The following is a 25,714-nucleotide window of genomic DNA, read 5'->3' as shown; positions in this document are numbered from 1 at the left end:
GCAAAATAAAATAAGATAAAAAATAAAAATAATAAAAAAAAATTGGTGAGGTTAAAAACAAACAAGAGCATTAAAAAACTAAGCAATCAATTTTACATATGGTAGTGTATGTTTCCATGCTACTCTGTCTGTTCACCCCACCCTCTGCTTCTCCCCGCTCCAGCACCCCAGCTTGTGTCCGTAAGTCTGTTCTCTATGTCTACGTCTCCGTTGCTGCCCTATAAATAGGTTTATCAGTATCATCTCTCTACATAGCCAGTGGGAATTAGCTGTATGACTAAGAGAACTTGAACAAGGGCTCTGTAACATCTCTGTAACAACCTAGAGGGGTGGGAAGTGGGAGGAAGGTTCAAGAGAGAGGGAGCATATGTATACCTCCAGCTGATTCATGTTGCTGTATGGCAGAAACAAATGTAATATTGTAAAGCAATTATCCTTCAATTAAAATTAAATAAATTTTAAAAAACTAAGCAATTTAAAAAAAAGAGTCTTCTCCAACACCACAGTTCAAAAGCATCAAATCTTTGGTACTCAGTTCAGTTCAGTTCAGTCGCTCAGTCGTGTCCAACTCTTTGCGACCCCAGGAATCGCAGCACGCCAGGCCTCCCTGTCCATCACCAACTCCCGGAGTTCACTCAGACTCACGTCCATCGAGTCAGTGATGCCATCCAGCCATCTCATCCTCCGTCGTCCCCTTCTCCTCCTGCCCCCCATCCCTCCCAGCATCAGAGTCTTTTCCAATGAGTCAACTCTTCACATGAGGTGGCCAAAGTACTGGAGTTTCAGCTTTAGCATCATTCCTTCCAAAGAAATCCCAGGGCTGATCTCCTTCAGAATGGACTGGTTGGATCTCCTTGCACTCAGCTTTCTTTATAGTCCAGCTCTCACATCCATACATGACTGCTAGAAAAACCATAGCTTTGACTAGATGGACCTTTGTTGGCAAAGTAATGTCTCCACTTTTTAATATGCTATCTAGGTTGGTCATAGCTTTTCTTTCAAGGAGTAAGCATCTTTTAGTTTCATGGCTTCAGTCCCCAATCTGCAGTGATTTTGGAGCCCAAAAAAATAAATTCTGTCACTGTTTCCATTGTTTCTCCATCTATTTGCCATGAAGTGATGGGACCAGATGCCATGATCTTAGTTTTCTGAATGTTAAGTTTTAAGCCAACTTTTTCACTCTCCTCTTTCACCTCATCAAGAGGCTCTTTAGTTCTTCTTCGCTTCCTGCCGTAAGGGTGGTGTCATCTGCGTATCTGAGGTTATTAATATTTCTCATTCAATGTCCGACCAGATCATTCAGAAGAAAGGATCAGTGAATACGAAAACAGGGAAGTGGTATTCATTCAATCAGAAGAGCAAAAGGAAAGAGAACAAAGAAGAGTGAAGATAATTCAAGTGTTTTGTTTTGTTTTTTTTTTTGGTATAACACCAAAAAGACCTATATATGAATTACAGAGATGTGAGAGGGAAAAGGAGCAGGATGCTTTTTCAGATAAATAATGGCTTAAAGAATACTAAATAGGATGAATGAACCTAAACAGACCCACATGACAATACATTATAATTAAACCATCAAAAGTTAAGGACAAATGGGGCAAAGACAGCCTCTTCAATGGTGCTGGGAAAACTGGACAACTACACGTAAAAGAATGAAGTTAGAACACTTCCTAACACCATACACAAAGATAAACTCAAAATGGATTAAAGACTTAAATGTAGGAACAGAAACTATAAAACTTAGAGGAAAACATAGGCAGAACACTCAATGACATAAATCAAAGCAAGATCCTCTATGACCCACTTCCTAGAGTAATGGAAATGAAAACCAAAGTAAACAAGTGGGACCTGATTAAACTTAAAAGCTTTTGCACAGCAAAAGAAACTATACGCAAGGTGAAAAGACAACCCTCACAATGGGAGAAAATAATGGCAAATGAAACAACTGAGAAAGGACTAACTTCCAAAATATACAAGCAGCTCATACAGCTCAATACCAGAAAAACAAACAACACAATCAAAAAGTGGGGAAAAGACCTAAACAGACATTTCTCCAAAGAAGACATACAGATGGCTAACAAACACATGAAAAGATGCTCAACATCGCTCTTTATTAGAGAAATGCAAATCAAAACTACAATCAGATATCACCTCATACCAGTCAGAATGGCCATCATCTAAAAGTCTACAAACAATACGTGCTAGAGAGGGTATGGAGAAAAGGGAACGCTCTTGCACTGTTGGTGGGAATGTAAATTGATACAGCCACTATGGAAGACAGTATGGAGATTCCTTTAAAAAATAACTAGGAATAAAACCACCATATGACCCAGCAATCTCACTCGTAGGCATATACCCTGAGGAACCCAAAAATGAAAAAGACACAAGTATCCCATTGTTCACTGCAGCACTATTTACAATAGCTAATACATAGAAGCAACCTAGATGTCCATTGGCAGATGAATGGATAAAGAAGTTGTGGTCCATATACACGATGGAATATTCAGTTCAGTTCAGTTCAGTCACTCAGTCGTGTCCGACTCTTTGAGAGCCCATGAATCACAGCCCATAAAAGGGAATGCATTTGAGTCAGTTTTAATGAGGTGGATGAATCTAGAATCTATTATACAGAGTAAAGTAAGTCTGAAAGAGAAAGAGAAATATCGTATTCTAACACACATATGTGAAATCTAGAAAAACAGTACTGAAGAATTTATTTACAGGCAGCAATGGAGAAACAGACATAGAGAATAGACTTATGGACATGGGGAGAGGGGAGGAGAGGGTGAGGTGTATGGAAAGAGTAACATGGAAACTTACATTACCATATGTAAAATAGAGAGCCAAGTGGAATTTGCTGTACGGCTCAGAAAACTCAAACAGGGGCTCTATTTCAACCTAGAGGGGTTGGATGGGGAGGGAGATTCAAAAGGGGATATATGTATACCTATGGCTGATTCATGTTGCGGTTTGACAGAAGACAACAAAATTCTGTAAAGCAATTATCCTTCAATAAAAAAAAATTTTTTTAAGTTGAGGACAAAAAAAGAATCTTAAAAGCAGCAAGGGAAAAACAATTTGTTATATACAAAGGAATTCTCTTAAGACTATGAGCACATTTTCAGCAGAGATCTTGCGGGCTAGAGGGAGTAGGATGATTGTTTAAAGTGCTGAAATCAAAAACCAAGAATACTCTACCTGGCAAAGTGGTCCTTTACCTTAGAATTGAAGGAGAGAGAAAGAATTTTCAGACAAAAGCTGAAGGAGTTCATCAACACTAGACCAGTCTTGCAAGAAATGTTAAAGCAAGTTATCAAGTTTAGATAAAAGCATACTAATTAATAACATGAAAATGCACAAATGTATAAAATATAAAAATGTAGTGGTAATGGAAATGTATAAATTCAGAGTATGCTAAGATTGTAACAGTTATGAGTAAGTCACTTATAACTCTAGTATAAACACTAAAAGACAAAAGCATTAAAAATAACCATAACTATAATAATTTCTTCATAGATACACAATATAAAAAGATGTAAATTGAAACATCAAAAACATGAAAGGTGGGAGAGATGTGAAAATATAGAGCTTTTGTATGCATTAGAATTTAAGTCATTATCAATTTTAAATTAACCATTTTAACTGTAAGATGTTCTATGTAAGCCTCATGGTAACCACTGGAGAAGGCAATGGCACCCCACTCCAGTACTCTTACCTGGAAAATCCCCATGGAAGGAGGAGTCTGGTGGGCTGCAGTCCATGGGGTTGCTAAGAGTCAGACACAACTGAGCGACTTCACTTTCACTTGTCACTTTCATGCATTGGAGAAGGAAATGGCAACTCACTGCAGCGTTCTTGCCTGGAGAATCCCAGGGACAGGGGAGCCTGGTGAGCTGCTGTCTATGGGGTCACACAGAGTCGGACACGACTGAAGCAACTTAGCAGCAGCAGCAGTAGCAGCATGGTAACCACAAAGCAAAAAACTAAGGCAGAGATACAAGATAAGAAATACGGAATCAAAACATACCACTACAGAAATACACCAAAGTACAAAGGAAGAGAGCAATAGAAGAAAAAAGTAACTACAAACAGCCAGAAAATAAGTTATAAAATGGCAATATTTATAACATAATTAAGTTAAATGTAAATGGACTAGAATATAACCAATATTTTAATGACTATAAATAGAGTATAATCTATAAAATTTTTGAATCAAATATTGTATATCGGAAACTAATGTAATATTATAAGTCAATTATGTCTCAATAAAATTAAATAAATATATAAATAAAAATGTTTTAAATCTAAATAGACTAGATTCTCCAATCAAAAGACAAAGAGTAGCTGAATGAAATTTTTTTAAAAAATCCAACTATATCCTGCCTACAAAAGATTCACTTCTGCTTTATAGACACACAGAGACTGAAAGTGAAGGGATGGAAAAATATATTCCATGTAAATAAAAATAGAAAGAGAGGAGGGTTAGTTACCTTTAGTTAGTTAGTTAGTTAGTTAGCTCAGTCGCTCAGTCATGTCCGAGTCTTTGCGACCCCAGGAATTGCAGCACGCCAGGCCTCCCTGTCCATCACCAACTCCCAGAGTTCACTCAGACTCACATCAATTGAGTCAGTGATGCCATCCAGCCATCTCATCCTCTGTCGTCCCCTTCTCCTCCTGCCCCCAGTCCCTCCCAGCATCAGAGTCTTTTCCAATGAGTCAACTCTTTGCATGACGTGGCCAAAGTACTGGAGTTTACATCTGACAAAATACACTTTAAACGAAAAACTGTAACAAGAAGCAAAGAAGATCACTATATAATTATAAAGGAACCAGTTCATCAGAAAATATAACAATTATAAATAATGTATAATGTACATTTGGGTATATCAAAGCACCTAAATATATAAAGCAAATATTTAACAGATCTGAAAGGAGAAATAGACAGTGATACAATAATATAGGGAACTTCAATACCCCATTTTCATCAATGGATAGATTACCCAGATGGAATATCAGTAAGGAAACATTGGACTTACACACTAAGCTAACAGACATATATAGAACATTCCATCCAACAGCAACAGAATACACATTCTTCTCAAGTGCACATGGAACATTTTCCAGGATAGATCATGTGTTAGGACACAAAATATGTGTTAATGTATTTAAGAAGATTGAAATCATATCAAGCATCTTTTCCGACCACAATGGTACAAAACTGGAAATCAATTAAAAGAAAAAAACTGAAAAATTCACCAATATGTGAAGATTAAACAACATACTCCTGAGCAACTAACAGGACAAAGAAGAAATAAAAAGGAAAATTAGGAAACATCTTAAGACAAATGAATATGGAAGCAAATAACATACCAAAACTTAAAGGGTGTAGCAAAAGCAGTTTTAAGAGGGACGTTTATAGCAATAAATTCCCATACTAAGAAAAAATAAAGATCTCAAATAAACAACTTAACTTTACACCTCAAAAACTGAAAAAGAACAAACTAACCCAAAGTTAGTAGAGGAAAGGAAATGGCAAAGATCAAAGTAGAAATGAATGAAAAAGAGGCTAAAAAGACTAAAGGAAAAAATCCTTGAAACTAAGATCAAGTTCTTTGACAAGATAAATGAAATAGACATAGTGTAGCTAGACTAAGAAAAGCAGAAAAAAAGACTCAAATAGATAAAATTGAAATGAGACAGAAGACATTACAATATTACAACTAATAACACAGAAACAGTAAGGATCATAAGAAGCTACAATAAACAATTATATGTCAACAGTTAGCTAACCTAGAAAGTGAATAAATTCCTAAATACATAAAACCTACCACAACTGACTCATGAAGAAACAGAAAATCTGAAATGACCAATTACTAATGGATTGAATCAGTGTTCAAAACCTTCTCCAACACATAAAAAAGCAGATGACTGCACTAGTGAATTCTACAAAACATTTTAAGAAGAATCAATACCAACCCTTCCCAAACTCTTCCAAGAAAACAGAAGAGAAGGGAATATTTCTCAGTCTCATTTTACAAGAACAGTATTAGTCTGCTATCAAAAACCAGGGAAAGACACTGTTAAGAAAAGAAAATTATAGGCCAATGGCCCTTATGAACACATATGCAAAAATCCTCAGCAAAATATTAGCAAACCAAATTCAGTAGTACTTTGAAAGGGTCATACACCATGATCAAGTAGGAAGTGAAAAGAAACTCATCACTAATTATCATCAAAATATAAGTCAAAAGCACAAGGAGATATCACCTCATACATATTAGGATGCAAGGTGATATCTGTTATTCAAAAGAGAAGACAGACTTCCCTGGTAGTCCAATCCAGGGGACATGGATTTGAGCCCTGTTCCAGGAATATTCCACATGCTGCAGAGCAACTAAGCCCATGCACCTCAACTACTGAAGCCCAGATGCAGCAACAAAGACCCAGGGCAGCCAAAATTAATTAAAATTTTAAATAAATAAAAAGATAAGAGATAAAAGCTGGCAAGGATATGAAGAAAGGGAAACTTCTGTACATACTTGGTGGAAATGTAAAGTTGGTACAGCTTCCATGAAGGTTCCTCAGGAAACTAAAACTAGAACTACCATATGATCCATCACTTCCACTTCTGCATATATATCCAAAGGAAATAAAATCACCATCTAGAAAAGATGTCTGTACTTCCATGTTTGCCAGGGTCCAGCCCCGGTGGATCCAGGGTAATTCAAAGCGGGGACGGAGTCAGCGTCCTAGGAAAAAACTTACTTACTTACAGATATAGAGAGAGATTAGAAATGGATTAGTAGGAAATATTAGTGGAGAAAAAGAGGCTGAATAACTTGGTTTACGTGGGATACCAATAAAACTCCAAGACAAGGAGTTTGCACCATCTACGTTGGGCCACCGGTGCCACTTGAATATCGGAAGGTGCCCCTCCTTGGGCTCCTTCTCGCGTGGAACTTAAAAGCCGGGGCAAGTAAGTAGACATGGTGAGTACCCACGCTCCAGATGGGAATTCAGCCAGAAAAATGGGGAGCAAGAAAGAAACGACACAGGGGAATCAGTCTTTCCAGAAACTGATGCGATTTCTTTACTTTTTAGATTTGTTTATATATCTTTTGTTATACATAGGGATGAATACAGAGTCACACGGGGGTCAGCAGACCTGACCCTTGTAAATGTAAAAAAAAAGGTCTTAGGGGTTTTACATCATCTTCTGGCCATAAGGCCTGCTGACATATTATGATCCTTTCTTTATGATAACCAAAAAACTTATTTTTTCCAAGGGTGTTTTTTCTTAAACCAGGCGCCACCCTCTGAAGGTACCAGATAAAGTTGCATTCCTATAGGGTGAGGGTGTAGTGGGTTACAACTAAGAAATGAATTTATTTAACCTAAGGTTAACATGATTAATAATTCTCTGGTGGCTCAGACGGTAAAGCGTCTGCCTGCAATACAGGAGACCCGGGTTTGATTCCTGGGTCGGGAAGATCCCCTGGAGAAGGAAATGGCAATCCACTCCAGCACTCTTGCCTGGAAAATCCCATGGACAGAGGAGCCTGATAGGCTACAGTCCATGGGGTCGCAAAAAGAGTCGGACATGACTGAGTGACTTTTCTCTTACTAACATGATTAATCTTAAAGGTTAATACTTATTTCTCCTATATGCTAGTTATATTCATTATAAGGGCAGGGAATATGGAGATTTAGCAGCAAACATCAGCCCAACAAATGAAAACCCTTCACCAATGTTCCTTCAGATCTATTTAGTCTTAAGATAGTGATAAAGTTACATTTTTACATAGCAAGGATACAGTGATTTATAACAAAGTACAGTGATCTATAACAGAAGAGAAAATTCATTAACTCAAAAAGTCTAGTATTGCTAACATCAAAAACTACTATATTTCCTTTTCTATATTCCAAATACATTGATTAATATATTCCCAGGTGCCTAAGGATATGGAGGCCTGGTGGCAATCATTGACTCAACAATGAGAAAAGCCCTATGCTAATTAAGATTTTCAAAATACTCCAAACTCTCTGTGCTGTTTATGGTTGAGAGGTAGTAAACAATCATGTGCATAGTGGCAGGAGTATGGATAATCCTGTCACACAAACTAGTCTGCCAGCAGAGAGGTTTGACCTGAGACACCCTTGTCACGCCCAGGAATTTTTATTGACTGGAGCTGCAAGTTTACACCTTCTCTGAGAGAACTGATGGGGAACAGCCCCCCATAGAGTCAGAGGTGTAGGTGAGAGCATGAAACAGTAAAGTAGGTAGACTCTGGTTTGGGGGTAGATGCTCAGGAACAGGGGGTTTCCTGAGGCTCAATCCCACCTTTGCGTATGCCGAAGCCTCCGTCCTCATGACCTATGCCATGGGCAGAGTTTCTCACGCTGGCTCCCGGCACATGTTCATTGCAGTATTATTGAGAATAGCCTATGTACCCATTGATGAATGAATGGATATAGAAAATGGATTGAAAAAATATTATTCAGTCTTATACAAAGAAGAAAATCCTCCATACATAACAACAAGGATGAACTTGGAGGACTTTATGCTAAGTGAAATAAGCCAAACAGAGAAAGATAATACTGCACAATATCATTTATATGTGATTTTTTAAGTTAAATTCATAGAAACATAGAGTTGAATGATGATTTCCAGGGTCTGGGGTGTTGGGGAAATAGAGTCTGATCAAAGTGTACAAAATTTCAGTTTAAAGATGATTAAGGTCTGAGGAACAAATGTATAACATGGTGTCTACAGTTAATAATACTGTATTACATAATTAAAATTTGTGAAGAGAGAAGAATTTCAGTGTTCTCACCAAAAAAAGAAAAGATAAATAAATATGTGAGGCTGGGATCCTTTCACAATGTACATCTCCATCAATTCATCATGTCTACTTTACATTACAATCTTTTTTGTTAATTATACCTCAGTAGGGGGCTTCCCTGGTGGCTCAGTGGTAAAGAATCCACCTGCCAATGCAGGAGACAAGGTTTGATCCCTGGGTCAGGAAGATCCTTGGAGAAGGAAATGGCAACCCACACCAGTACTCTCGTCTGGAGAATCCCATGGACAGAGGAGCCTGGTGGGCTACAGTCCACAGGGTCGCAAAAGAGCTGGACACAACTGAGCGACTAAACAACAAAACACCTCAATAGAACTGAAGAAAAAGAGAAAACGCCACATCCTCATTATGCAGTTACCTTCTTCCAAGGAGCTGAAGTCACTTGATTCCACACATTCAAAGCAAATGGCAAATGCACTGGGCCAATTCTACATCCAAAAAGTTATGGCAATAATTCGCAGAAAAATTATCCAGATCACTGTAAGTGTTAACTGAGCCCATTATGTTGCTAACACTGTTAGAGCCTCTAGGAGTAACAGACAAAAGAGAAAGGAAGAAGGGGAATAGAAAGAAGAGAAGTAGCATGTTCTTGTCCTAAAGGAGCTTGTAAAGCACTGGGGAGCCCCTCAGAATGTTAGTTTGAAAATGAGCAAGTGCCAAATTCTCAGTTGGTCCCTCTGCCTTCACTTCTCACTACTCTCTATCCGTTCACCATACAGCATATAGCAATCTGAATGATTGCTTAAAAACCTAAATCAGAGCTTGTACTGTGAAACTGAAAATCTTGTCATAGCTTCCTATTTCACTTACCAGGAAAACAAGAAAAAGTGCAGTCCTCACAAAGGCTTAAATGTCCGAGACCTGCCAACTTCTGAGACCCCATCTCCTACCACACATCTTCACTTTCACTAGCCTCAGACTGACTGGTTTTCTTTCTATTCCTCAGTCATCCAAGCTCTTACCTACCTTTGGGCCTTTGTACTGACCAGTCCCTCCCCTGACACAGCTGGCTGCTGGTTTTCCGTAGGCCCTTAGATCCTGTGTTGCCCACTGAAAAAGCCTTCCCTAACCATGCAGCATAAGCCAGCCACTCATCCCACTCGCCACACTCTCTGACATGCATTTTCTTCACAGCGCTTTTCACCGTCTGAAACTGTCATATGTACTTGCATCCTTATTTTTGCTTATTTCCTCCTACTAGAAAATCAACTGAACGAAAATACAAACCAAGCCTGTGTTGTTACTCACCATACATACCTGGCTTCAATAAATATTTCTGAATGGAAGGCAGACAGAAAGGAGCATGTTAGTGTTGACTATAAAGTTTTCCAAGAAGACTCTAAGAATTCAACCGGCCTTGAAAGACAAGATAGTGGTAAACTGCTCAGAATCTGATCAGGTTAACTCTCCTTCACTCTTTCCCACTAAAGCCTATATCCCTCAGCATTTAAAAAGTCAGAGTAACCCAGAAAGCACGTGCCAAATGCTTATTGAATTGAATAGCTATTTTTGAACAATCCCACGTGGTGTGTATCACTTGAATAGAAGACTGGTGTTGGGTTCACAGAGGTTTTTCTAGTTCAGGGCAGCAGTGTCCCAGATAGAGCCTGCTCTATGTCTAGAGTAAGGACAAAATGAAGCAGAGCTACAGGTAACCCAAACCGGTGTTGCTATAACAAGGAAAAGAAATATGCTCCAAGTGAGCTCCTTTCCCTCTCTAACTCTCAAGCCTAGCTCTACAAAAATACATACAATATGCAGTATCGTCAAACTTTGTGACTTAAATGCTGTACTGTTTGCCTTAGATAAGTTTTTGGCTCCTGTGTCATGCTTTTATTTCTAGGAATGCTTACTTAGCAAAGAAAAGAAATCTAAGGCTTAATATCTCTCTCCATTAAGTATCCATACTCCCGAAGTTTTAAACTGTCACTACTGAGAATAATTGCACCCCGCTTCCATCCCATGGTCCCTAACACTCTGTCATTTCAACCACAACCAGGTGGGATACCAAAGGGGATTACATATTCATTTAGAATGAGATATCTGCCGAAAACCACTTAAGAAACTAAGGTCCTTTTTCTATTCATTAATAATAATGTACAAGAAAAGAAAAGGGCAAATGGAAGAGCAACAAGAAGCGTTTATTAGTTCTTTGGGAACTAAGGACTTGGCAGATCTTCTCTGGTATGACAACAGGTCTTGAGCCTAGTGTTTGTCAGACTAAGACTAAAATTGCAATACCTTTTTACTTGACATATTATGTGCTAAAAAAAATTCTGAGGAACAACTTGGTAAACATATTTTATGTCTAAAATATATAAAACTGTGTCAAATCTTAGACTGCACAGCTATAGCTGATTAACTTATGTATGTGACAAAGTGTTTAAAAATACTTACAAAATTATTTTTTTAACTTCTGGAAATCAAAAAGTACTCACACACAAATACACTTTTGATTTGGAGAGGACACATATGATTTGCCACATAAGTGACAAAATATTAAATTCTTATGTAAAACACAGTTTAATTAGAAAAAGACAACTCATAATAATCGATAACTGAACAATATGAAAAAAGCAACTGACACAAGAAATTCAAATGTCCTGCTAACATTTATTCATCTTTTCCTTAATCAATCAACAAATATTTATTGAGTACCAAATATGTACCTGGTATTACCCAAGACACCAAACTGACTGATGAGCAAAAACTGGCCCTGTTTTGAAAGAACTCATAATATATTAAATCCAATTCATAATCAAAGAAATTCAAATTAAAATAGTGTCTTACCTATTAATTCCTTCAATTTACATTCTATAAATTCAGCAAGATACACTAAGTAGTTTAAATTTTTTCACATGCTTGTCTAATTCCATACCTGGGCATTTTTCCAAAGGGAATAATCAGAAAGATGCAAACAGACTTATGTGTAACTATGTTAATTGTGCTATTCTGGGATCCACCTTAATGTTCAAGGATTGGTAAAGTTTTCTGGAAATTTTTTATGTCGTTAGAAAATTCTCACAAAAAAAGTGTGGCTGAAAAAAAATCATACAAAACTGGAATACCAATAGCATAATATCGATGCACGAATACATCCATATTCTACATTTTCTAAAGTTAAAGTCTTAGTCTAATATTAAGGAAAAAAGGTTTTTAAAATAACCAACATAAATCCTTTTGAGCCATCTGATAAGGATGCCATCTTGTTTGCCAAATAAACCGTCTAAATATACTCTTTTCAGTGTTCACAATTTGAATCTTTTTTGGAACATACTGAGGCTAAGAAAATCCTAATGTTAGAAGCAATACAAATCAACCCTCTTAGTTGTCTGAGCAATAAAATGCTGCATTATTTAAATTGTTTTGAAAGGAAAGTTCAAAGTTTAGTTTGACAGTCACCTCTGCCTTTATACAAGAAACACAGCCTATAGCACCATTTAAAACCACAGACCACCGACTTGGACTCAGGACCAGGATTTTCTCCGTTTAGCCCTGACTCACAAAGGTCCCCAACGCCGCGCCGTCTGCTGATGGCACACCCCCAAAGGGAAGCGCGCGACTCCACTTCCTGCCTGGGGGCGGCACTTCGGGACCTCGCAGGGATTTCAGAAACCTATTCGAGCCGTTTCTTGTAGGGCTGAACCTTGTTATTTGGCAAATATTTATTTAGCTCTCTCAGAACTCCGAACTAATCACTGCCACTTCTCTTTAATAATAAATGGTGAACTTCAAACGCAGCAGAATCAACCAACTCATCAGCGCTCGCCAGGAGGTGCAAAACTGCAGCCGGCCAGCGGACATGAAAGACTGAACATTTCCTGTTCCAGCTCCCCGGCGGCCCAGAATAAACTTAAACCGAGTGGGAAGATGTTGGTGCGGTCGCCCCCAGCGCGCGGGCCGCGGGAGCCCGGGATCCATCTGTCCGAGGCCGGGCGCGCCGCCCCTTCCCCTTTCGCCCCAGGAGCCCTCAAAGCCCGCAGCCCTGCCGGCTCCACAATCTGGGCTGCTGCTCTTCTGGGCTTTTTATGCAGCCTTTTAAATGTGTTGTTCAGCTGCAAGCCAATTCGCCCTTTCCGTTTGCCCGGACGAGCGGTGGGAGCGCTCGGAGCGCCCCTCACCAGCGGAAACGCAACGGCTCCCTCGGCGGCGCTCCCGGACTCAGAAGGGAGTCGGCACGCCTGGCGGCGTTGACGCCAGCCTTCCAGGACTTGGTCCTCAGTCTTTTTTAATATACTAGGAAAGACAAGAGTCTCCCCTTTGATGGTTTCATTTTGTAATGTGAGAAACAAACTTTAAGGCCCATCCTATACACTCGTATTTGATTCACCAAAGCTACACGGCCTCACCTTCATCCACTGCTGATTTGGAAATGCTATCAAGCCTTTGGAAACACTGAAAGATTTTTCTCCCAGACACAGGGATAAAGATAATGAATAAGTGTTGAGACTCATATATATCTAAAATTCTGTTTATCCAAGATGTATTTTTGAATTCTGTACTGCCCATTCTGATGAAGGCATGAGTGTTTGAGGTAGAGCTGACTCTAGTTTTCTGATAAACCATGATAAAGCTTTGAATGAGAAATATTTTGCCCGCAGTGTATTCTTTATTTTGTATGATTATGTCATCTGTGTATAATGGAGACCCAAACAGATCTGAAGTCCAATTTGTTCTCAAACTTAATACTTTTCTGTTAATTTTTTTAAACATGAATTAATTTAGAAGAAGTTGCTGGAACCATAGGGGTTGATGTTAAAATAGCTTCGCATCATTCTTAAAGAGCCCTGCTAAATGTACTTTTAATTTTGCTCAATAATCCCTTCGTATGGAGAGATGAGAAGCACTTGGTCTCCAACGGCTCACAGAAGCGACCCTGCGGGCATTTTCAGTGATGAGCTTGGAGTGCCCCTCTGTGGAAGGAGGTGAGCACTACAATTTCTCTCACTGGTGAGTTTGTGGTTGCTGCTGACTTGGACGGAGAAGGCAATGGCAACCCGCTCCAGTACTCTGGCCTGGAAAATCCCATGGACGAAGGAGCCTGGTAGGCTGCAATCCATGAGGTCGCTAGGAGTCGGACACGACTGAGCAAATTCACTTTCACTTTTCACTTTCATGCATTGGAGAAGGAAATGGCAACCCACTCCAGTGTTCTTGCCTGGAGAATCCCAGGGATGGGGGAGCCTGGTGGGCTGCCGTCCATGGGGTCGCACAGAGTCGGACACGACTGAAGCGACTTAGCAGCAGCAGCAGCAGCTGACTTGGAAACCTTGTAGTTCTTCACTTCTGCACACATGAGGGCAGATGTTACTTTACTGTTAAAATCTGTGAGTTTAGTCTCACTCCTTTTCTTCCATGAATCATAAATACTTGTTGAAAAGAATGAATGAATCCTTTTGTCTCTCTTTCAAAAGCTTTGCTTTTATTTTCTTGCAAAACCAAAAGCCGTGTTAGTCCCCATTCTGACATTTAGGAGCAGATAGAATGAAATGACAAGGAGCACAAATAGGTGTTATCTTATGTCCCAGGTCTCAGAAATTGGCAGCGGCTGCCACAGAGGGAGACTGTGGCCAAGTGTTGGCTCAGAAGGAAGGGTGATGTGATGAGTGAGCAGGATGCAAAAAAGAAGTTAATCACTCTGTGTCCTAGGAGCTGAAACCTGTCTTATTGATATATAACACTTCTAGCCATTGGTTAATTGTCACTGAATTTATTTAATGCATTTCAGTCTTTGTTTTCATCTCAAAAGCAAAATAGTGTATTTACTGTTCACAAATAATAAACTCCATTTTTATTTATGTGATAATAAATTAAAAGGGGTTTTCCAGGTGGCACTAGTGGTAAGAACCCACCTGCCAATGCAGGAGACATAAGAGACGGGTTCAGTTCCTGGGTAGGGAAGATCCCCTGGAGAAGGGCATGGCAACCCACTCCTGTATTCTTGCCTGGAGAATCCCATGGACAGAGGAGCCTGGAGGGCTACAGTCAAGAGGGTCACAAAGTGTCAGAAACAACTTCTTGGAACACTTATTGGCTAGAAGTCATATGTTCAAGTTATACTCTAAATAGAAATGTTATCATTAGGATGCTTTTAACTGCAAGTAAACAAAATCCACATCTGTCTTATACAATAAAGGCGATGCATTGGCTCATGTAACTGAATATTCTAGCTCAAGCTTTAAGCAAGGGTTGATCCAGGGGCTCCAATACTGTCACCAAAATGTTAGTTTTTTTTCCATTTTTCTGCTTTATCTTCCCAGGTACTGTCTTCACATTAAAGGTGAATTAATGAAATCACCAACATTATCATTGCTGTATGAAGGAGGTCACTCAGTGTTCTCTAAGAAGGAATAACAGATAAAGTAACAAAGTTGTTTGAATCAAGATATTTTTTCATGAAATAATCTATAGATTAAGTTATTTAAGGAAAAAAAATTTTGTTGAGAGCCTGTTGAGGCCCATCATGGAGGAAACTGTCCTCCTTTTATCTTTTTCTTTAATTGAAATATAGTTGATTTGCAATATTGTATTAGTTTAGTTCCAGGTATACAGTAATTCAGTTGCTTTTTTTCAGATTATTTTCCGTTATCAGTTCAGTTCAGTTCAGTTCAGTCACTCAGTCGTGTCCAACTCTTTGTGACCCCATGAACTGCAGCACGCCAGGCCTCCCTGTCCATCATCAACTCCTGGAGTTCACTCAGACTCACGTCCATCGAGTCAGTGATGCCATCCAGCCATCTCATCCTCTGTCGTCCTCTTCTCCTCCTGCCTCCAATACCTCCCAGCATCAGAGTCTTTTCCAATGAGTCAACTCTTCGCATGAGGTGGCCAAAGTACTGGAATTTCAGCTAGGTTATTACAATATACTGAATATAATTCCCTGTCTATACAGTAAATCTTTGTTGCTTATCTACTTTTAATTTAACAGTTTGTATCTGTAAATCTCATGTTTCTAATTTTTCCCTCCCACATCCTCTTTGGTAACTATAAGTTTGTTTTCTATGCCTATGAGTTTATTTCTGTTTTGTATATAGATTCATTTGTATTATTTTTTATTCCACATATAAGTGATGTCACATATTATTTGTCTTTCTCTGTCTGACTTACTTCACTTAGTATGATAATCTCTAGGTCCATCCATGTTGTTGCAAATGACATTATTTCATTCCTTTTTATGGCCGAGTAATATCCGATGTTGTGTGTATATATGAAAGTGAAAGTGAAGTCGCTCAGTCATGTCTGACTCTTTGCAAATCCATGGACTATAGCCTACCAGCCTCCTCCCTCCATGAGATTCTCCAGGCAAGAGTACTGGAGTGGGTTGCCATTTCCTTCTCCAGGGGATCTTCCCGACCCAGGGATCGAACCTGGGTCTCCTGCATTCCAGGCAGATGCTTTAACCTCTGAGCCACCAGGGAAGCCCATATATATATATACATATATATACATATACATATATATATATACATATACACACACACACACACACACACACACACACACACATCTTCTTAAACCAATCAACAGTTGCTGGGCATTTAAGCTGTTTCCATATCTTGGCTATTGTAAGTAGTGCTGCTATGAACATTGGATGCATTATCTTTTCAAATTAGAACTTTTGTCTTTTCTGGATTTATGCCCAGGAGTGGGACTGCAGGATCATATATTAGCTCTAGTTTTAGTTTTTAAAGGAATTTCCATACTTTTTTCCTTAGTGGCTGTACCAATTTATGTTTCCAACAACAGTGTAAGAGAGTTCCCTTTTCTCCACACCCTCTCCAGCATTTATTATTTGTAGACTTTAATGATAGCCATTCTAACTGGGGTGAGGTAATACCTCATTATGATTATGATTTGCATTTCTCTAATAATTAGTGATGTTAAGCATCTTTTCATGTTGTCCATCTTTTCATATTGTCCATCTGTATCTTCTTTGGGCTTTCCTCATGTCTCAGTTGGTAAAGAATCTGCCTGCAATGTGGAAGACCTGGGTTCAATCCCCGGATTGGGAAGATCCCCGGAGAAGGGAAAAGCTACCCATTCCAGTATTCTGGCCTGGAGAATTCCATGGACTGTATAGTCCATGAAGTTGCAAAGAGGTGGACACTACTGAGAGACTTTCACTTTCACTACGTCTTCTTTGGGCAAATGTCTATTTAGGTCTTCTGCCCATTTTTTGATTGGGTTATTTGTGGTTTGTTTGTTTGTTTGTTTTTTAATTGAGTCGTATGAACTGTTTGTATATTTTGGATATTAATCCCTTGTCAATCACTTCATTTACAAATATTTTATCCCACTCTGTAGATCATCTTTTAGTTTTGTTGATGGCTTCCTTTTATGTGCAAAAGATTTTAAGTTTGATTAGGTCCCTTTTGTTTATTTTTGTTTTTAATTCTTTTGCCTTGGGAGGCTGACCTAAGAATATATTGATATGATTTATGTCCAAGAAAGTATTGTCTATGTTCTCTTCTAGGAATTTTATGGTGTTATGTCTTATATTTTGGTCTTTAAACCATTTTGAGTTTATTTTTGTATACAGTATGAGGGACTGTCCTAATATCATTGATTTGTACATAGCTGTCCAGCTTTCCCAATGCCATGTGTTGAAGAGACTGTCTTTTCTCCATTGTACACCTTTGCCTCCTTTGTTGAAGATTAATTGACAATAGGTGTGTGAGTTTATTTCTGGGCTTTTTATTCTGTTTCATTGATCTATGTGCCTGTTTTTGTGCCAATACCATGCTGCTTTGAGTACTGTCACTTTGCAGTATTGTCTGAGGTCTGAAAGAGTTATACTTCCAGCTTTGTTCTTTTTCCTCAGAATTACTTTGGCAATTCTGAGTCTTTTATGGTTGCATATAGATTTTAGGATTATTTGTACTAGTTCTGTGAAAAACATCAAGGGTATTTTGATAGGATTCACATTAAATCTGTAGATTGTTTTGGGCAGTATGGCCATTTTAACAATGGTATTTCTTCCAAAACAATAGCATGGAGTGTCTTTCCATTTTCTTGAGTTATCAACTTCCTTTATCAATGTTCTGTGGTTTTCAATCTATGGGTCTTTCACCTCCTTGATTAAGTTGATTCCTATGTTGCTGGGGTATGTTTGGGTTTTTTTTTAATTTTACACTTTTTTTTTGGTTGCATTGGGTCTTTGTTGCTGTGCACAGGCTTCTCATTGCAATGGCTTCTCTTGTTGTGGAGCACAGGCTCTAGGCTCATGGGCTTCAGTAGTTGCAGCTCACAGGCTCTAGAGCACAGTCTCAATTGTTGTGGCACACAGGCTCTGAGGCCTGTGGAATCTTCCCTGACCAGAGATCGAACCTGTGTCCCCTGTGGTGGCAAGCAGATTCCCATCCACAGTACCACCAGGGAAGTCCTTTGGCATGATATTTAATGGGATTTTGTTCTGACATCTCATTGTTAAGAAATGCAACATATTTCTGTATATTAATCTTGTATTTTGCTACCTTGTTGAATTCATTTATTAGTTCTAATAGTTTTTGTGTGGTGACTTTAGAGTTCTCTATATAGAGCATCATGTCATCTGCAAATAGTGACAGTTTTATCTCTTCCATTCCAGTTTAAATGCCTTTTTTTAATTTTTCTTATCTGGATTTCTTGTCTGTGGCTAATAGCCTCCCTTTTTCTACTATACACTGTTTAATGTGGTGGTGAGAGTAGGCTGTGATGAATATTAAAATATACCCTACCTTCATATATTACACCAGACTGATAGTGCTAGGAGAAACCTTAGAGAACACTTGGTCTTGCGTCTTTGGTATACTAGGAAACTAACTAAGACCCAGAGATGGGAAGTAAACATAAAGTTCATTTTATGAGAACTGAAGAGACACTTTAAAATGTGAACAAGGGGGCTTCCCTGGTGGCTCAGTGATAAAAAAATCTGCCTGTCAATGCAGGAGACTTGGGTTCAATCCCTCGTCTGGGAAGATCCCACGTGCCACAGTGCAACTAAGCCGGTGAGCCACAACTGCTGAGCTCACGTGCCACAGCTGTTGAAGCCCATGTGCCCTGGATCCTGTGTTCCGCAACAAGAGAAGCCACTGTAATGAGAAACCCAAGCACTGCAACTAGAGAGTAGCCCCTACTCGCCACAACTAGAGAAAAACCCAAACAGCAGTGAAGACCCAGCACAGCCAAAAATAAACAATAACATTTTTTTTAATAAAATGTGAATGAGGATCAAGCCTCTGCATGACCACACGTGTTTATCTGTCAACAAATAGCACCTGAAAATCAGTCTTACCTAGAGATTCAACCAGTCCAGACCAATTTGCCGTGCCCTCCATGAAGACTCTATGGTGCAATTTCAGAGAGTAATATCTCTTCAGTCTGCTACTCACAGCTTCTTCTTACCTTAAGATAGTATTTTCTGAATTGAGATACACATATGTCAAAAAATACATTGTATGTTGAGAGAAATATAGCTGGTATTTGAAGCTGTTGATTTCACGACGATTATTGTTCATAAGAAAACTATAGTTGATGTATCAGTGGTGTTCTACCTTACACAGCACATTTTTAACTTTAAGTATACAATTCAGAGATACCTGCAAAACTTTAAAATAGCCAAATTTACACACTGCTGTATTCACAGGAAAAAACTTTGACTGCTTTGGATATGGGCTTCCCTGGTGGCTCAGCAGTAAAGAATCCATCTGCAGTGCAGGAGACACAGGAGACAGTAGTTTGATCCCTGGGTTGGGAAGGTCCCCTGGAGGAGGACATGGCAACCCACTGTAGTAGTCTTGCCTGGAGAATCCCATAGACAGAGCAGCCTAGCAGGCTACAGTCCATGGGGTCACAAGGAGCTGGACACAACTGAAGCAAACGCATGCTCTGGGTGTGTATGAAGATTTAAGAGAAAAATGTTGTAAAATTTTAAATCCTGTCAATCTCATTAATGCCAAGTTGTTGATCTCTTTGCTTTTTTATTTAACCTTTTAGAGAGATGGAGCTCATTGGCCTTCATTCAGTAACGTTCTCACGCTTCTATTTGCTTTGTAAGAAACTCCAAGTCTTTTCTCTATGTAATCTTCAATCTGCCAAATTGTGTACATAACTTGTGTTTGTGTTAAAAGACACTTGCTCATTTAAACATTCTAAATCTAACCCTCCATGGCAAGTTTGCATTCCATATGCAAGATAAAGTGAATGGGAAGATCATAAAACTGGGGCCATGAGGAACACTGCTTAATCATGGTGAATAAGATAGGTTTTGTTCTCTGAATTACCTTTTTTTAACTCAGCTGAAGATCTAGTTGTAATTTTTTAATCTTATTAAACAGACACTTGAGAAAAAAGTCTTCAGATTTCCTTTTCTGGAAGTAAGAGGACCTAATATTCTGAGAGGGCATCCCACCAAAAAACAAGTAGATCCTGATAAGCCATCCTTTATTGCATGTCTATAGTTGTAAGGAAAAAAAAAGGTAATTTTTCAGGATACTCTCTCCAAAAATAAATTTCAAGAATGCAGAATGATGCACAGTATTAAGAAGGGAAAAGTAGATTGGCCTAAAGGCATAAGCCAATATTAGAGCTGTGATAGCTGGACTGTCTTGGGCTAGAAGCTACTATAAGAGTTGAACTTGAGAATCCCACATTAAGCTGATCTTCTCAAAGGAAATTGAAATGTTCCAGCTCAATGGTCTCCCTGTTTCATAGCACAATCACAAATAAACGTTCTCTTGAGAAAACTATCCTCATTGTATTACAAAAAAACCCAGACTAAAAGAAAGCAAATATGGGTTCAAAACCAAAATCAGAAAATACACAGGTAAGTGAAGTGAAGTCGCTCAGTCGTGTCCGACTCTGCCACCCCGTGGACTGTAGCCCACCAGGCTCCTCCATCCATGGGATTCTCCAGGCAAAAATACTGCAGTAGGTTGCCATTTCCTTCTCCAGGGGATCTTCCTGACCCAGGAATCGAACGCAGGCCTCCCGCATTGCGGGCAGACGCTTTAACCTCTGAGCCACCGGGGAATCCCAGACACATGTAAAGAAGACACCATTATTGCAAGTCATCAGTAACTACAAATAGATTCCAGTTCCTAAGGAATTCACATTTTGGAAATTGTCAGATACAGAATATAACATTTCTATATATAAATTGTTCAAATAATTAAACATGCTTTCACAGAACAAGTAATTGTTAAGGGATTATCAAAAATATTCTGCCAACTTGAAAAAATGAAAATAAAAAGAACTTTTGGGCATAAAAAATGTAATTGTTGAAAAAGAAAATAGATGGTTTAGACTGCAGATTAAATGTAAGTGAAAAGAGAATTGGTAAACTGGAAGATATATCTGAAAGAATATCTAGGATCCCATATAGAGAAAAAAGAAGATAAAAATTAATATAGAGATTGAAAGTTATAGAGAATAAAATGAAAAACTTTAAAATACATCCATTTATAATCCTAAAGAAGAAAATAGAATGGAGGAACTGCAATATTTGGAGAGAAAATTATCAAGAAATTTCCAAAATTGATAAGATACATAAATTCAGACGTATCAGTAAAGGAAGCCAATATATAATAAACAAGATAAATAAAAAGAAACCCACAAAGATACATTGTAGTGAAATTGCAGATCACAAACGACAAAAAGATTTTAAAAGCAACCTGATAAAGAATGATGTTTTCCTCGCAACCATACCAAAAAAACAGGATCGTTGAATCATGGAGAAAGCAAGGGAGTTCCAGAAAAACATCTACTTCTGCTTCATTGACTACGCTAAAGCCTTTGTATGGATCACAACAAACCATGGAAAATTCTTAAAGAGATGGGAATACCAGACCTACCTTACCTGTCTCCTAAGAAATCTATATGTGGGTCAAGAAAAAAACAGTTAGAACAAGACATCTAATAACTGACTGATTCAAAATTGAGAAAGGAGTACATCAAGGTTATATATTGTCACCTGGCTTATTTAACTTTTATGTGGCGTACATCATGTGAATGCTCGGCTGGATGAATCACAAGCTGAAATCCAGGTTGCCAGGAGAAATATCAATGATCTCAGATATGCAGATAACATCACCCTAATGGCAGAAAGTGAAGAGGAACTGAAGAACCTCGTGATGAAGATGAAAGAGGAGAGTGAAAAAGCTGGCTTACAGCTCAGCATTCAAAAAACTAAGATCATGGCAAATAGATGGGGAAAAAGTGGAAACAATGACAGAATTTATTTTCTTGGCCTCCAAAATCGCTTCAAAAATTGCTTTTTGAAAGAAAAGTTATGACAAACCTAGAGAGCATATTAAAAGGCAGAGACATCACCTTGCCAACAAAAGTCCATATAGTCAAAGCTGTAGTTTTTCCAGTAGTCATGTATGGATATGAGAATTGGTCCATAAATAAGGTTGAGCCCTGAAAAATTGATGCTTTCGAACTGTGGTGCTGGAGAAAACTCTTGAGAGTACCTTGGACTGAACCAAAATCAATCAGTCAATCCTAAGGGAATTCAACCCTGAATATTCATTGGAAGGATTGATAGTAAAGCTGAAGCTCCAGTGCTTTGGCAACCTGATGAGAAGAGCCAACTCTTTAAAAAACACTCTGATGCTGAGAAAGCCTGAAGGCAAAAGGAGAAAGGAGCAGCAGAGGATTAGATGGTTTGAAAGCATCACCAACTCAGTAGACATGAATTTGAGCAAACTCCCAGAGGTAGTGGAGGACAGAGGAACCTGATGTGCTGCAGTCCATGGGGTTGCAAAGAGTCAGATACAACTTAGCAACTGAACAAGGAGAGAAATTAACTGTCAGCTTATAATTATGTATTCTGCAAAATTATCTTTTCAGAAATAATGAAAAAATGAAGATATTTTCAGTTGAACAAAAATCTAAAGAGTTTGCCATCAACAGTCTTAGGAACTTGTAAAGAATGTGCATTAGTAAGAAAGAAAGCTGTTGTTAAAGAAAAGTCTAAAATGCAAATTATTAGTGAATAAATTGGTAAAGATGTAATTTTTACATCTTTAATTTTAAATGACCTCATTCAAGGAGGAAGAAGATTAGAACGAAAGAAGGAAGGAGAGGTGGGGTTCTAATTTATAGTCTTTAAGCAATAAAATTCAGATTTAACTTGTATGCAGAGTACATCATGAGAAACACTGGGCTGGAAGAAGCACAAGCTGGAGTCAAGATTGCCGGGAGAAATATCAATAACCTCAGATATGCAGATGACACCACCCTTATGGCAGAAAGTGAAGAGGAACTAAAAACCCTCTTGATGAAAGTGAAAGAGGAGAGTGAAAAAGTTGGCTTAAAGCTCAACATTCAGAAAATGAAGATCATGGCACCTGGTCCCATCACTTCATGGGAAATAGATGGAGAAACAGTGGAAACAGTGGCTGACTTTATTTGGGGGGGCTCCAAAATCACTGCAGATGGTGATTGCAGCCATGAAATTAAAAGACGCTTACTCTTTGGAAGGAAAGTTATGACCAACCTAGATAGCATATTCAAAAGCAGAGACATTACTTTGCCAAAAAAGGTCCGTCTAGTGTAGGCTATGGTTTTTCCAGTAGTCACGTATGGATGTGAGAGTTGGACTATGAAGAAAGCTGAGTGCTGAAGAATTGATACTTTTGAACTGTGGTGTTGGAGAAGACTCTTGAGAGTTCCTTGGACTCCAAAGATTCTGATGCTGGGAGGGATTGGGGGCAGGAGGAGAAGGGGATGACAGAGAATGAGATGGCTGGATGGCATCACCGACTCGATGAACATGAGTTGAGTGAACTCCGGGAGTTGGTGATGGACAGGGAGGCCTGGCGTGCTGCAATTCATGGGGTCACAAAATTCATGACACGACTGAGTGACTGAACTGAACTGAACTGAAAGTTCTAGACTTAAGTAGCATTTGGAGATTCTTCAGTCTCCAGATTTTGGTTTTGACTCACCAATGAGAAGTAAGTAGCTGATGGAAAAATGTTCTAAGATCCTTGCATGGTTCAGGAGCATGTTTAACGTATTAACTTACTTTAGACTTACTTAAATTTAATATGGATGATACAGTGTCAATAGTAATTACTAAAAGAACATTTCATCTTAACTGGATGAGGGGAAAATTTGTTAAGAAAAATTTTTAACTGAAAAATTGAATTAATCTTGAAAAGGAAAAGGAAGGAAAGAAGCAAGTGAAACAGAAAGGAGAAAAAAAAATTTAATATTTGTTTATTTATTTAGTTGGCTGTGCCAAGTCTTCATTGTAGCATGCAGCATCTTTTACTTGAGGCATGTGGGATCTAGTTCCCTGACCAGGGATCAAACCCAAGTCCCCTGCCTTGGGAGGGCAGAGTATTAGCCACTGGACCACCAGGAAGGCCCTTAAGGAAAAATTACACTGATAGAAACAAGTCCAATTATATCAATAATGACAATAAGTATAAATGAATTAATTACAAGTTAAAAGGAAAAATTTATTTAATCTGTTTTTTCTTTAACTAAACCGTTTATAATAGTCACACCTAAAATATAAAAATGTCAAAAGATTAAAAAAGGAATTCCAGACAATGCCAAAACAATGCAGAGATCACTACACTGATATTAGATAAAATATAAAACAAAGAGCATTATTGGGAATAGAGAAGGTTATTATATAATGGTAAAAGTTTTCAGTTCACTATGTAATTACAGCAACTTTAAATTTGAATGCACAGAATAAAATTGCCTCAAAATCATCATAGCATATGTTATCACACCTCTGGTAATTATTGGTGGTCTAGAAGACAACATATTAATTTGAATAAAGAATGCTTGAAGAACAAGTATAACAAAATAGCTACAATTAACGTATTTTAAACTAGATATCTAACAAGTAGAGAACACACATTCTTCTCAACCTCACAAGCAGTATTTCTTAAAATCCACACTCAACTCAGCCATAACACAAGTCTCAACACATCTCAAAGAATCAGCATCATGAAGACCATATTCCCTGGCAGCAATACGGTTGCAAAGATAAGGGACAATAATACAAATTTGATGGAAGACTTCAAATCACATTCAAGAAGTCCTATGAATCATAATCAGAGTAACTACAAAGAAAAGCATAACCAGGATATCAGAGCAAAAGAGCTAAAAACAAAAGAAAAGGAGGAAATTTTAAAATCAGGCAAAACAAAAGACATTATCTTCAAAGGAGGAACAATAAGGTGAACAGTCATCTTCTCAACAGAAACCATAAAAGTCAGAAGATAATGTTCTTTGCTCAGTCTGATTGGAGGTGTATCAATTTTCCTGATCTCCTCAAATATTCTCTCCAGATTTTGACTTCACTGACCCATTTTCTCTGTTGTTTTCTGTTTCACTGATTTCTGCTGTTTATTCCTTCCCCACCCCTTATTCTGCTTACTTTGGGCTTGACTTTCTCTTCTTTTCCTGATTCCTTAAGGTAGAAGCTGATAAAGGATATCCACAAAAAAAGCTTACTTTTACTATCATCCTTACTGATAAGAGACTGAACGATTTCCCCCTCAGATCAGAAATGAGAGAAGAATGTCCACTCTCACTTCTGCTACTCTGCATCATAATGGAGACCCAAAGGACTAGAGCAAGAAAAAGAAATAAAACACATGCATATTGGAAATAAGTTTCCCCTTATTTGCAGAAGACATGATTTTCTATGGAGTAAATTCAGATACCAAAAAAAAAAAAAAAAGAAAAAGTGACTATAAAGTATGAGTTTTGTAAGATTTCAAGATATAGGTTCAATAAAAAAAAAATTTCATTGTAACATTTCTCCAAGTAAGACATACAGATGGCTAACAAATACATGAAAAGACGCTCAACATCACTCATTATCAGAGAAATGCAAATCAAAA

General features: G+C 38.3%; 1 non-coding gene across 1 annotated transcript; it reads right to left on the bottom strand.

Moving 5' to 3' along the window:
- Positions 1 to 16,207: 16,207 nt before the first annotated feature.
- Positions 16,208 to 16,279, bottom strand: TRNAS-GGA (transfer RNA serine (anticodon GGA)). Its single transcript has one exon. It is a non-coding gene; the product is annotated as a tRNA-Ser (tRNA).
- Between the last annotated feature and the right edge of the window lie 9,435 nt (positions 16,280 to 25,714).

This window comes from Ovis aries, chromosome 1, assembly GCF_016772045.2.
Source record: "Ovis aries strain OAR_USU_Benz2616 breed Rambouillet chromosome 1, ARS-UI_Ramb_v3.0, whole genome shotgun sequence".
NCBI classification, from domain to species: Eukaryota; Metazoa; Chordata; class Mammalia; order Artiodactyla; family Bovidae; genus Ovis; species Ovis aries.
This window is presented reverse-complemented; position numbering and strand designations above follow the sequence as displayed.